The sequence below is a fragment of the Aedes albopictus genome, chromosome 2 (genome assembly GCF_035046485.1).
Source record: "Aedes albopictus strain Foshan chromosome 2, AalbF5, whole genome shotgun sequence".
NCBI classification, from domain to species: Eukaryota; Metazoa; Arthropoda; class Insecta; order Diptera; family Culicidae; genus Aedes; species Aedes albopictus.
The window spans coordinates 166,203,709-166,217,873 of NC_085137.1; positions in this window are offsets into that span (position 1 = coordinate 166,203,709).

Consider the following 14,165-nt stretch of genomic DNA (forward strand, 5'->3'; position numbering starts at 1 on the left):
TCAAAAGAATATCTGTAGGGTTGTTGGTCTGGCTTCTGGAAATATTTCTTTATATTGACACCACTCACCAACAGCGATGATCAAATTACATTCAGGAACGATTATATTGAGCAATTTTACCCCACCAGTGCATATTGAACCATATTCCCCTAATTGAAACAGAACGAAGGGAAGAGACGAAAAACTGCTGAATGGTTCATTAATATCAGATCGGATTCCAGACACTGCATGGATGACAACTTGCCCACATAGGGTATTGTGGATGCTTCATTGGCATAGTCACCTCGTTTGGCCTATCTTAATATAAACCAAAAATTCAAACACGCATTATTGGTGTTGCTGCTGGGAACACTTATCCATGTCCTCCGTTGGCGGTGCAACCGAAGCTGGGGCAACCCAAGTAACAACAAACATTATATCATTCCACTAATTAGACTGAATATCAACATTTGAAATGCATAGCGCAGTATTTCTACACCTGACAAACAATAGTGCTATAGATTGGCATTTGAATGTAACAATGCATTACATTATTTTTGCACACAATTCTGCATGTAAAGGTGATATATGGTTATTTAAATATGTAAATGCATTGTAGCAAAGGTAAAGGCCAGCACAAACGGTGCACTATAAGTACCATGATAAAAGCTTGCGTCTCATGATAAACATATCAAAATATGGCTCAAGAGAGTGAACAACTCAAGATTAACATTAAATCCCGTATTGCGTTCTGGATCTTATATTTGAATCCTTTGATCACATTCTCTACAGTCCTGCCCGGTCCGATGAAATGTTGTTTCCTCCTGGTTGCTGACAAACATCAAATATTTGCATGGAACCAGTAAACGAAGGTGTTTTTCTTACGATTCTTTCAATCTATCGAAAACATAAATATAGTCCTTTCCAAATAAAATTACATTATCACAATGATGGTGAGATAACAAAGATTCAATAATTTACTAATAAATCTCATTGTATTCTAAGACATGAGAATGATAAATACTTACTTTATGTTTGTGTATAATCTGTAGCAAGCAACACATAATCAACTACCTTCTGTGAAAATTTCATGAAAATTGACGGAGATATTCAAAAGCTATGAATGGGCAAACATCGCACATAAAAAACATGAAACATTTTCACTAACACTATCCCCTATCAACACCAGTAACTTTCAATCCAATTTATAAAAGTTGATGAAATTTTGCAAGAAAGTGTCTCTATAAGTATCATAACTGCTCACGAAGTTTCATAATTATCCTCACAGAACTTTGAATTGTAGTGGAAAAGAGCCATCTAGTATGCGAATGAAAATTGGTGATGATTGTACAAAATCTTAAAAACATCGTCTGTTTGTTTCTCATCCACAGTTAAAAGTAATGCATCGATTTTAATGAAATTTTGCACAAATAATAAACATACATCAAAGAGTTCTCAGTTATTTTTTGGCCAATTTTTATTGACTCAGTAAGAGTTACTGCCGTACTTTTGTGTCCCGATTATTGCGGATACAGGCTTTACCTTTGTTAATTGCTCCTAGTTGTATTTGTTAATACTAGTTTCACAAAAGTTAGTGTAAATTCTACACTAAATCAACCTATCTAGAATTTGAAACCTAATTAAAATTGAATTCTCACAGTTCCTAAAAGAGGTTAGAAGTCTGAAAGCCTTAGTTCTAATATCGTGCAATTATAATCACTATTAATCACAAAGTAAGAGGTAAGTTGTCATACTTTAGGACAGCCAAGTAATCAAAGTTTAAATTACAGTTTAAATTAGAGACGAATGCCTCTTCAGGGTAAAGTCTCTATAAACAAAAAAAAAAAAAAATACAGTTTAAACTTAGCCATTAGTTGCGTTGGTAGTGCAGTTTAGAGTTAGATCTAATGTGATTGGAATACCGAAAGTATTACATGTGTATGTTACATTTTTTTTTATTACAGAGGTTTTAAACTTAGCCATTCGCCTCTGTGCTGCTGCTACAAACTCGGTGAGGAATTTCTTTCCGAACCTCAACAACCTCAACAAATCTGCATTTAATTCTTATAAAACGCCTTGCATAAAACGCCTGAAGGTTGGAAATTTCTTGTAAAATTGTATGGTTTGCGCAAAACATATGGTTTTGTAGTAATGAATCAAATTTCAACCATCGCGTAACAATGAGAACCATGTCGCATAATTTTGTCACCAACAAACATTTAAGAGATCATGTCATTATCTGTTACCAGTTGGGATAAAGATAATCCCCGCGCCTTCTTGGTTGCTTGTTTTGTGCCTCTTTTGTCTGACAATTCTCTTCTCTGACCATGAATGAATTTAAGTGTTTTGAGCCTTCTATTAAAAATTCGATTTTTGAGTGAACATAATACCTTAAAGTACACTTTGGTGTACGATAAAGGCAAACATTATCGTAAAATTTCCAAGATTTAACATTTTTTTACGTCAAAGGTTCTTCCATGTACATAGAATTATCACATCTTCAGTGATTTAAGGAGCGGATCCCAAAATGAGCAACTTCAACTCAATGATCAACTTAGAGTACGGTACTCATCTTTGCAACTCCATCCAAGATATGTGCCAGGGTTTATGCTATGCCATTTTCGTTCCTCGACGAGCAACCAAAAGATAAACCTACTAATTAAAGTTCCTTCTAATTATACACGCCATTTCCCACATGAATCCTTCTGTCTGCATCCGGCCGTTGTTGCTGTCGTTTTTCTCCGAGAACAATATGACGAACGAGTCAGCGAAACAAATCTAGGTTATCACTTCCGGCCTACCATGGGGATATTATGATGGCAATGAATTTGTGTTTTTTTTTCTTGTTTGGCAATGAAAGACACGCTTGCTTTTCACAACTATAGTTCTATAGATCTCGTTGAAGTTAAAGTGTAGTATGTTGAAATATGTTCGCATCTAAACTTGTTCTTGCATATTTTTGCTTTAAGAAATTTCTGGTCCTTAAGCAGAGTAAAATTTTATCAAATGTTTATGTTAAATCTAATTAGTTTTATAGTGATAGATATTCACCTTCTCAACAATATGACAAAGAAAATATCAATAGCTGACATGCGGACATTATTTTTTTAAGTAATAGCTTTATTTGTTAAAACTTAAGTAAATACCACATTTCGGATTTTCATTCCATGCTATCACAACATGAAATTCGCATTCATCCTCTAGTGCAAGTCACACTTCAGATACCTCGCTGCACTGCATAGTGGTGTGAATCTTGAACGGATGAATGGCAAAGCATGATGGTTGCGAACTGAATGTTGATATAGGCAAGCAGATATGCAAACAGTTGCAATTGTGTGACGAACATAAGCTGTATTGCAAGCATAGCCTAGCGGATGTTTGTAAAAGCGATGGAAGCTTGCTTTTTGTACGATGATGTGGAGTCAAAGACAGCAGATAAGCATGAAAGAATATCGCAAATGGCTAAATGCAGTCATTTGATATAAGAAAATAAAAAGCAAAAAGAAATGGGTCACTAGTGTCTTTTATCTGATTGTGTCACCATTATAGAATGAAAGTTTGGGCCATCTATTATTTTTATATCAGATCAAATTAAAAAAAGAATTTTAAATCATCAAATGAACCCACTCTCAAAGGGTTTCGAAAACTTTCATTTTCTAGAAACTTTTTTAGACACATTCTGCAAACTGACAAAAACAGCTAAGGTTGAATGGAAGAAAAAGCTTCAAGGACGCCATTCATCGGTTGTGTCAAAAACAGCAAACCTAATTACGATCGGCAGCGGAAGATAAAAGCTTGGCAAACAAAAGGTGCAAAAAGCGTTGTACGGACGTCGACAATGTTGTCTGTTCTGACTGGGCAGGACATTGACCATAGGCAGTTGGGAAACAGTGCGATTGATTCCACTGGCCAGCGCTTGGATCCGGCTGATGGTTGAGACAATGGCTTTTGCTTTTTTGTGAGTGTTGCTAGTTAAGTCCTGATCAAAATCCTTGACCATGGAGAGGACTTAGTCCCAATATAGAGCATTACACAATGTGTTGGGGTCGGCGAAATACAATCATCTTTTCATCGGGTTGCAGAAAAAGGATAGGGAAAGGCTCAATCTGCTATTCAATCAACCTGTTTTGATCAAAACGGAAGTTCATTTCTGATTAGTCTTTTCATTCTGCTTACTTCTTCTTTTTTGACCTAATGACTAAACTGGCACTTCGGATTAGTATCTGTGTGCTGTCTTTGTCGATTACAATTTCTGCAATATTGTGTATTGGTCATTTACTCATTGTGGTGGAGCGGACCTGGTGTGATGGTTAGAACACTTGACTATCACGCCGAGGACCTGGGATCGAATCCCACTCCCGACATACTCACAAAATGTGGGTTCTTCCTTCGGAAGGGAAGTAAAGCGTGGGTCCCGAGATGAACTAGCCTAGGGCTAAAAATCTCGTTAATACAGATAAAAAAAAAAATTACTCATTGTGTATCGCGTCAGTCAAAAACTTTATTGTTTTCGAAAACTCCCAGACATTGATATTTTTTTAGTTGCTCCATTACAACTATAAATAAGTATTTTCACTTAAACTTTCCCATTAGACAAAAAAAACGGAACAAAAATCGTCTAAACCCACCCCTCAACAACCGTGCACGGGGATGACACTTGAAACTCACTCTAGCGTAAATTGAAAAACTTGACAACGGAAATGGAATGCTTTCCTGCGGACGGTAGTCACCAGTATGGCGCTGCCCCCTGTTCACTCTCCGGTGCACAAATCCAATATGGATGACGATTTGCTTACTATGCCATGGCTGCTACCGGACGGAATGCGAATGCCTGTGATGGCACAGCGACAACAGCGCTAAAATAAAAACACAAAACGGAAAACAGAACAGAACAGATAATGCAGCAGCACTTTTCCATCTCCTGCATGTGACCCCCTCCCTGTCTCCATAAGGTCTATGTACCTACCTTTTTACAATAACTTGGGCCTCTCCTGCTCTTGTGTTGCACTCGGTGGATTTCAACTCATAACTTGTTTATGCGAATGATGTCCGTTGCCCGTATTCCTCGGAGAGTGGTGATGCTGTCGTTGAAGTCAGAAATGGCCACACTTCCGAAAAGTCGTTCGCTGCGTGCTGTGGACGTTATTTTTCTTGATTCCACATTTTTAATAACTGTTGGAAATGAAACCATCTCGGCTGGGCTTCTATTTTGGTCAGTTTTCTGCTAAAACTCAACGTAGAACTTCTTTCTAAAATCTCAATAGTTTTAAAATCTTTCGACATGACATCATGGTCGACAATCTCATCTCCGACCCTGTCTCCACCTGTGTTGTCCAAGTCTGGAGATCCCTATAGGGAAGTGGAACCATCTCGGCAGGGCTCCTATTTTGGGCACTTTTCTGCTGTAACTCAGTAAGGGTATGCGGTATACCGAAGGATTTCGCCAAATACACCTCGAAACGAAATTCCGCGGAATTCCACGGAATTCAGCTAGGCGAAATTTATGATTTTGAATCTCGTTTCGTTTCGCCAAATTCCAAAAATTTCGTCTCCAGATTTTGACAAACGAAATTCCGCGGAATGACTATTAAATTTCGAAAACAAATGAATAGTGTAAATACTCACATCATCTATCGAAGATCTCGCTAATTTCAAGTTACTGAAAAGTGTTTAGAAACATCTCTAATCGCGAGAGACAAATAACTCCCAGTCTCTATAATAAATACAGAACAATCTCGAATATACTTGGGCCATAAAGATCTTGCTATTTTGGTTAAATTTTCTGATTGAACCAAATTCCAAAAACACGAGTTCGTGTTTTCAGTTTAGATTCCCAACAGAATATTTTTCCAGAGTAATGGAGAATATAAGGATAGGATGATAGAGGATGTGGGATACACTAGCAAAAGTTCTAAGAAACCATGGGCATATGGCTCTAGAAAAAAATAATGGAAATTCTAGGAGAAATCGATTTAGACAAATTCGACAGAAGGTTTGGTATATGGAAAAGTTTCTGAAGAAACCGTTTTCCAGGAAATTTCCAGTGGAACTCTTGAAAGAAGTTTGCCATCAAATCTGATGATAATGAACCTGGACGTGTTAGTGGAATACATGTAAGTAAAAAGACAATCGGGTTAAGTATTGCTCCTTTTAATTTCACTCGAGTCGAGTCAAATACGAGACACTGAAGAGACCTTACAGTTAAGGTTGAAAAATATATCTGCCAAAGGATGCAAATTCTTAGTAGAATTAAAAGTACTCAACCCGATTTTCTTTTTACTTACCATGAAATCTGTATGACGAAGCATTATAAACGATTAAACTCTTATTTCTTATGCTGATAAAAAAATTCGGTAAAAATTCAAGTTTGTCCTTTTTTTCATAGAGCTCTACTTAAATTAGAAATTTTGCAGACACTGAAAAGAGTACTTTGGCAATATTTGGATGAATTTAAGAATATCTATCTATCTATCTATCTATCTATCTGTATATATAAAAATGAGTTTGAAGTGCCTTTGAGGCAACAAAACTCAAGAACGGATGAACCGATCAGCTTGACTCTTGCACGGTTCGGTTCGTATTCGTATTGGCTGTGTTTATATTTAAGAAGAAGTCAGGAAAATGAACTAAAAATGTAAGAAAATAGACAAAATGCTGATTTTTTATGACCTGGGAAGAAAATCAACACGATCGAAATAAAACCAATCTAGAGTGCCATGCTGCAATGACCTTAACAATTGTCAAACCACCACAGCTTGGCAAGACAACGTTTGCCGGGACAGCTAGTACCATAGATAGAATACCTAGTACTGTAAAATAATGTTATGGAAATCCTAAATCATTTTTTCAATTGGTAAATTTCTAAAATTTGTCTAGGTGATGTAGGAGTTCGTAGTGGAATTCTTGAAGTATATCAAGTGCACGCTAACCCCGGCTACCCAGATTGATGTCAAAGATCGAGCAAAACTGCAGTTACTCTAAAATGGGTAAAGGTACCTTTACTCAAATCTGGGTTAGCGGTATTGGCTGCAAAATCTGGGTAAAGGGTACCCTGATTTAGACGTTTCTTGTCAGGGTATTTTCTACCCATATTCACATAAATGAGTTATCATGCACAATACAAATCCCCCTTAATATTATTGAACGGGCGGAAAAGTTTAGGATAAGTATAGAGCATGATGTTACGAATAACATTAATTACTTACCAGTCAGAAATATGCTGTTTTCGCCATCCAAAGTTCCTTCGCAGCCGCTTATGTTTCAGCTTAGACGTCACCGCGGGCAATACGAAAAATTTCCAAGTTCCATTTACCCAGATTTTGACGTCTACTCACAACAAGAAAAAAATAGGTATCAAGATTTCCGCGAAGACTCATTTACCCAGAATCAGGGTTAACCTTACTCTTTTGGTGTGAAATCGGTTGCCCGGATTTAAACATAAAAATCCGGGTAGAATCGACCCAATTAATGGGTTGCTTCAGGTTAGCGTGTGGAAAGTATGTGACCGTAGGGATTCATACCGATATTTTTTGACTTCAAACACTTTCAGGAGTGAATTAAAAATGTCAAAAGCTTAGATGAGCACTACAAACTCTAACATTGCTGTGTGCGCAGTCAACTTTTATACTAATTTTCATTTAATCAGCTGGATTTCATCAGATTATCAGATCTACATACTCTGGGCTGATGATGCTAGGTGAGGTTTTTTTTTTCAAATACATAAGTTCTGAAATAATTATTTATGCAACAAGTTGCAAAATGATGATTTTTTCAGCACGAGTCGTACATTTATCCAACGAGGCTTGCCGAGTTGGATAAATACGACGAGTGCTGAAAAAATCGAGTTTTGCAACGAGTTGCATACAAAGTTTTTTGTAATTGCAAAAAAATACCCATTCAGTATAAACCTTGGTATAATCTTGCTACACGTACATGTATCAAGACGAACCACGTGGCAGCATTCATGAGCGTCAGCGTGGTGCTTTTGGTTGATCAGGTAGGCTATGATAGGGTAGGTGTCAGAAATTTGCAAACTCCCGTCGTCGTCATACCGCAAATATTATAGTTATTTATGTAACGAGTTGCAAAAAGTTGATTTTTTCAGCACGAGTCGTACATTTATCCAACGAGGCTCGGCGAGTTGGATAAATACGAAAAGTGCTGAAAAAATCGAGTTTTGCAACGAGTTCCATACAAAATTTTATGCAATGATTTTTTCATAATGCAACTCATTTGAAGTGCATAATGTTCATAATGCAACTCAAATGAGTTGCATTATGAACATTATACAACTATTTTTCATTATGCAACTCAATTCAGTTGCATAATGAACCAGTTCGGAAAAAATAGATAAAATGAAAATTATGATACTGAATTGCATAATAGTTATTTATGTAACGAGTTGCAAAAAGTTGATTTTTTCAGCACGAGTCGTACATTTATCCAACGAGGCTTGCCGAGTTGGATAAATACGAAGAGTGCTGAAAAAATCGAGTTTTGCAACGAATTCCATACAACATTTTATGCAATGATTTTTTCATAATGCAACTCATTTGAGTTGCATAATGTTCATAATGCAACTCAAATGAGTTGCATTATGAACATCATGCAACTATTTCTCATAATGCAACTCATTTCAGTTGCATTATGAACCAGTTCGGAAAAGTTGGCTATTATGATACCAAAATGAGTTATATAAAATGAAAATTATGATACTGAATTGCATAAAATATTTTTTGTAATTGCGTTGCGTTTTCCCCTACTTTTCACTCGCGGTTGTAACGTTAAAACGGCCTACTTTTCTTCACTAAAACAAAAGTATTGAAAAGTACTACTTTTCGGCACTCTTAAGAGTGCTGAAAAGTAGCACTTTTCGGCACCTTTGCCAGAACCCACTTTTCGATAACTTTCGAGGCTACCGTAGACACAGCTGCTACTTCTACATCCTCTGATGAGCTCGAATCAGAATCAGGTCTATCCAGATTCAGATTAAGACTGCAGATCAGGCGTAGAAGCAGCAGCTGAAGCTCTGCTCCTGCCCATGGTGCGGTTGCGGTATGACGACGACGGGAGTTTGCAAATTTCTGACACCTACCCTATCACAGCCTACCTGATCAACCAAAAGCACCACGCTGACGCTCATGAATGCTGCCACGTGGTTCGTCTTGATACATGTACGTGTAGCAAGATTATACCAAGGTTTATACTGAATGGGTTTTTTTTTTGCAATTACAAAAAACTTTGTATGCAACTCGTTGCAAAACTCGATTTTTTCAGCACTCGTCGTATTTATCCAACTCGGCAAGCCTCGTGCTGAAAAAATCATCATTTTGCAACTTGTTGCATAAATAACTATTTTATTTTTTTTTTTCAACTGTTGCAATAATAAGTTGTTAGGTCTAGGTAAGTTGATTATTTCGGGACCTTAAATCTCGAATCTGAAACCAGAAGGTAGAACTCACATTTTGCAAGTCTTTTGGGAGTGGTATTTGATCCCAGGTCCTCAGCAAAAAGGTAATGCACCTTAACCATCACACCAGGTCCACTATAGTCCAGATCTATCTGGTAGAATTTTTGGCCTAATAACCTAGAGATAACTTGTTATATTTTTCGAATTTCAAGTTTGCGGATGCCTTCTTATTTAATGAGTGCACATACATTTCTTAACATTTTTTTTCAATTTCTATATGAGTTTAACTTAGTATTTTTTGATAAATTCAATCATCTAACAATTTTAGGTAAAGATTTTAGGCTTTCTCCAGAAGGTACGCTATTCAACAAAATTTGATTGGCAAACATCTGCCTGATGTATCCATATCAGGTTTCAGATAAACAATCGGCATTAGAGAACTATGGCAGTTCAGACTTTAAAGTTTAAACATGTCAAAAATTCAAAGGACCCATATATTCATTACAATCCTTGGTGCAAAACTAGAGTCCTGTCAAATTTTCAGCCGTTTCGGTGGTGATTTATTGGTGGCCCAAAAGAAAAATAGGTTGATATGGGAATTGCTATGGAGAATTTTCAAAAAAGGATCTCCACGCTGTAGAGCATGAACACATGGATTAAGTCATAGGGTCAAAGCCGAATTGAATTCTTTAGACCTCAATGATAAATTTTGTCGAGGACCGCAACTCGTTTCGACTCACGAGGCAGAAGTTATTATCAATAATCGTCCATGCATGCTTGAAGAGAAGACCACAGCTCGATCGACACGCTTGACACGCAATCATAGTATGCGTGTTACCTTCTTGCACACCTTGCAGGACATCGTGAATGAAGACGTGCATGCGAGTGAGAATTTGTTTAATAACTTTTTACCCGATTATCGAAATAAGTGCCGGTCTTCGGCAACATTCATCATTGAGATCTAAAGAATTCAATTCGGCTTTGACCTTATGTCTTCATCCATGTGTTAATGCTCTACAGCGTGGAGATGGATTTTGAAAATTCTCCATAGCAATTCCCATATCAACCTATTTTGCTTTTGGGACATCATTAAATCATACCGAAATGACTGAAAATTTGACAGGACTCTAGTTTTGCACCAAGGATTGTAATGCATATAAGGGAGCTTTGAATTTTTGACATGTTTAACGTCTGAACTGCCCTATTAGAGCACCTTATAGCATAGCCGCAAAGATTTAACACATTGTTGGTGTGTTCTCATTAAGTCATTGGGGCAATCTTATTAGGCCATCGGTGTAATTATTCAATATTTCTATATAGGTCGCGAAAAATATTTAAAAATATATCTATATGTATTTGTTTGTGTTTGTTTTGTTTTTGAGATATGATTTTTGGAATATAGAGTCATATATTTTAGTACTAGCTACTCTAGAATTGCTTGAAATTGCAAATTCTCATAAAACTATGCATAGTATTGCTTTTTAAAGTGATTCCTGGTGGTTTTGGTACCCATGATATTATAAGGAATCAAAATATAATCAAATTTAAAAAAGTGTCTTGTATGGGAAAATTTGACCTTTTATTTTCAAAAAATCATATCTCAAAAACTAAGAAACATACATCTCTGATTTTTTGATATGTTACGCCAAATTTCCTGATAAAAATATAATACCAGGGTACCTCTTTGGTCCCCAGACCATGAAAACGTGAAAAAACTAATATATTTGCATATTTTATAGTACTCTTAACATTTTAGCTCCTTTAACTTATTTTTCCTGAAAACTACAACTCAATAGCTTTCAAAAAAAAATGAAGTTTAAAATCAGTCAACTTGTTCAAAAGTTACGATTTTTTGAAAATTTTTAGTTTTCAAAACCTTAATTTTTTGGACCACCCTACATGAAAATTGGTCATCCTAATGACGAAATAAAAAATACGGGTCTAATTATTTCCGAAGAACTACAAGCCCACCTAGTTTCACGAAAATCGGAGATGCACTATATCGCTTTTCTATGGAATGGCAGTATATATATATAAAGGGCACTGTAGCAAAAGAAGCTAGGGGATGCGAGTTTTTTTGGGAATGCAATTCGCGCCACTGCAAACACACAGTATCAATTCGCACAAAATTGATGTAACTGCAAAATTCCGCGGAACTTTTTCGAAAATTTCATTTCGTTTCGAAAAATATCGAGTGATTTCAGATTTCGTTTCGATCTCACGAAACATTTTTGAGTTTCGTTTCGTTTCGTACCGCATCTTATCAAAAATTTTATATTTCGTTTCGTTTTGTTTCGCCTTGAAAAAACCTTATACCGCATACTCTTACCGCCTACAAAGTGCTATCCTAGATCATCTTCCGTCGTATGCCACCAAGAAACGAATTAGTTCGCGGGAAGTTATCATTCGAATCTCGCCAGGGACTGCGACAAGGTGACAGACTCTCATATGTACTCTTTAATATTGCTCTGGAAGGTGTAATGCGACGAGCCGGGGTACGATTTTCACAAATCCCGTCAATTTGTGTGTTTTGCAGATGACATGAACATCATTATCGCCAAAACATTTGGAACGGTGGCGGACCTGCATGGAGTGAGTATCGCAGCATATTTGATCGTGTTCGCCATTGTCTCGCGCTAAAATGAAAACAATATATGCACGGATGTTAAGTGTTTAGTATTTTGTTGTTCCAAGTTGTGAATGTATATTAGGCCGTCCCTTATTTTGCAAAAAAATGGAAATGTTATCTCAAAAACGAGTAGAGATATCGCAAATCTAAGCCCATTTTCTGCCCTTTAGGGTCCTAAAATCACCGCTTTAGTAGAATAGCGTATTTGTTTTGTCGAAAAAAAAACATGTTTTTTTGGTTTCATACCATTTTTGACAACTTTAGGCCCCTTAAGCCTTGAGGGACCGCTTAGCCTTGAGATACGGCCTTCAAATTTTGACACGACATTTCTTAGCTGAAACGACCATTTTCCACTAACGAACTTATAACATTTCCAATTTTTGCAAAATAAGGGACGGCCTAATGTATATGGTTTGGTTTATTGATGTGTTCTTTGTTGCGATCAGTTTATTCCTGCAGTGAAATGGGCTTATAGTTTCTGCTCCCTGATGGGATGGAGACGCACGACAGGATTTCTTTTATTAGATATGTTTTCATATAGAAAAGTGGTCGATTGTGCGCGAAAGTTAGTGTTTATTGATCCATTGTCATATCACATCACCAACCATAGGTGACTCCCAGACTGACATTGTACCCTACCCTACTAACAAAAAGTTCATCCCGAGACAAATGTTTAGATGCACGTTTGTCTCACTAACATTCCTATCCTTGATGAACGTAAGGCCAGCACCGTTATTGACCTTACTAAAGTTGAGAGCTCTCGAACTGTGTACATTTTTTGCCTTTCTCGTGCACCAAGGTGTACCGAAAGGCTATATGTTCACTCCAAAAACGAAAATTTTATAGAGCCTCCGGAGGGGTCAAGTCTTATATACCAATCGACTCAGCTCGACGAATTGAGGTGATGTATGTGTGTGTGTGTGTATGTATGTGTGTGTGCGTGTGTGTGTATGTGCACAAAAAAACTCACATCACTTTTTGGCAGTAAACCTCAACCGATTTTAATGATCGACGGTTCATTCGACGCGGAATCTGGTCCCATTGTTTCCTATTGAAAATGGTTCAGATCGGTCCAGCTGTTCCGGAGTTATGGCCATTTAGGTGTTCCGTACCAGTACCCTAGGAAGGGGCCAGATATGAAAACGCTACAAACCCATCCATGCGGCACATCAAACTACGGCATTTTCGATAACTTGATGAATGGTAGGCAAAAAAAATAGTCTCAGACCATATCTGGACCGGTAGTGTCCCGGAACCGGTTCCAGGTGTCCTGCCGGAAGTTGCCAAACATGAAAGTGAACTAAGCCCATGCATGCGACATATCAAACCGCGGCTTTATCGATAACGCGATGAACAGTAAGCAGGAAAACTTTCTCAGACCATATCGGAACCGGTAGTGTTCCGGAGCCGGTTCCAAATGTCACGCCGGAGCTGGCCAAGTATAAAAGTTAACCAAACCCATGCATGCGTATCAAATAGTGACTTTTTTTATATCCTGATGTACAGTAAGCAGGATAATATTCTCAGACCATATCTGAACCGGTTGTATTCCGGAACCGGTTCCGGGTGTCTCATTGGAAGTGCCCAATATAAAATTGAACTAAAACCATGCATGCGACATATCAAACCGCAGCTTTTTCGGTAACCTGATGAACAGTAAGCAGAAAGCATTCTCAGACCATATCGGAACCGGTTCCAGATGTCCCACCGGAGGTGGCAAAGTATAAAAGTTAACCAAGCCCATCCATGCGACATATCAAATAGTGGCTTTTTTATCCTGATGAACACTAAGCAGGGAAATATTTTCAGAACATAACTGAATCGGTAGTGATCTGGAACCGGTTCCGGTTTTCCCGCCGGAAATGGTCGAATATAAAAGTGAACGAAACCCATGCAAGCGACACATCAAATCGCGGATTGTTTATTTTGATTTGGCAAAAAGAAGTTTCCGGCCATATTGGGTATAACCGGTAGCGTTCCACAACCGATTACGGTTCCCCATCAGAAGTGGTCAAATGTAAAGGGGAACCAAACCCATAAATTCGACACATTAAATGACGTTTAGGTAACCTGATGAACGGTTAACAAGAAACAAAAATCCGTAGACCATACTTTGGAAAACCAATAGTGTGTTGAAACCGATTCCAT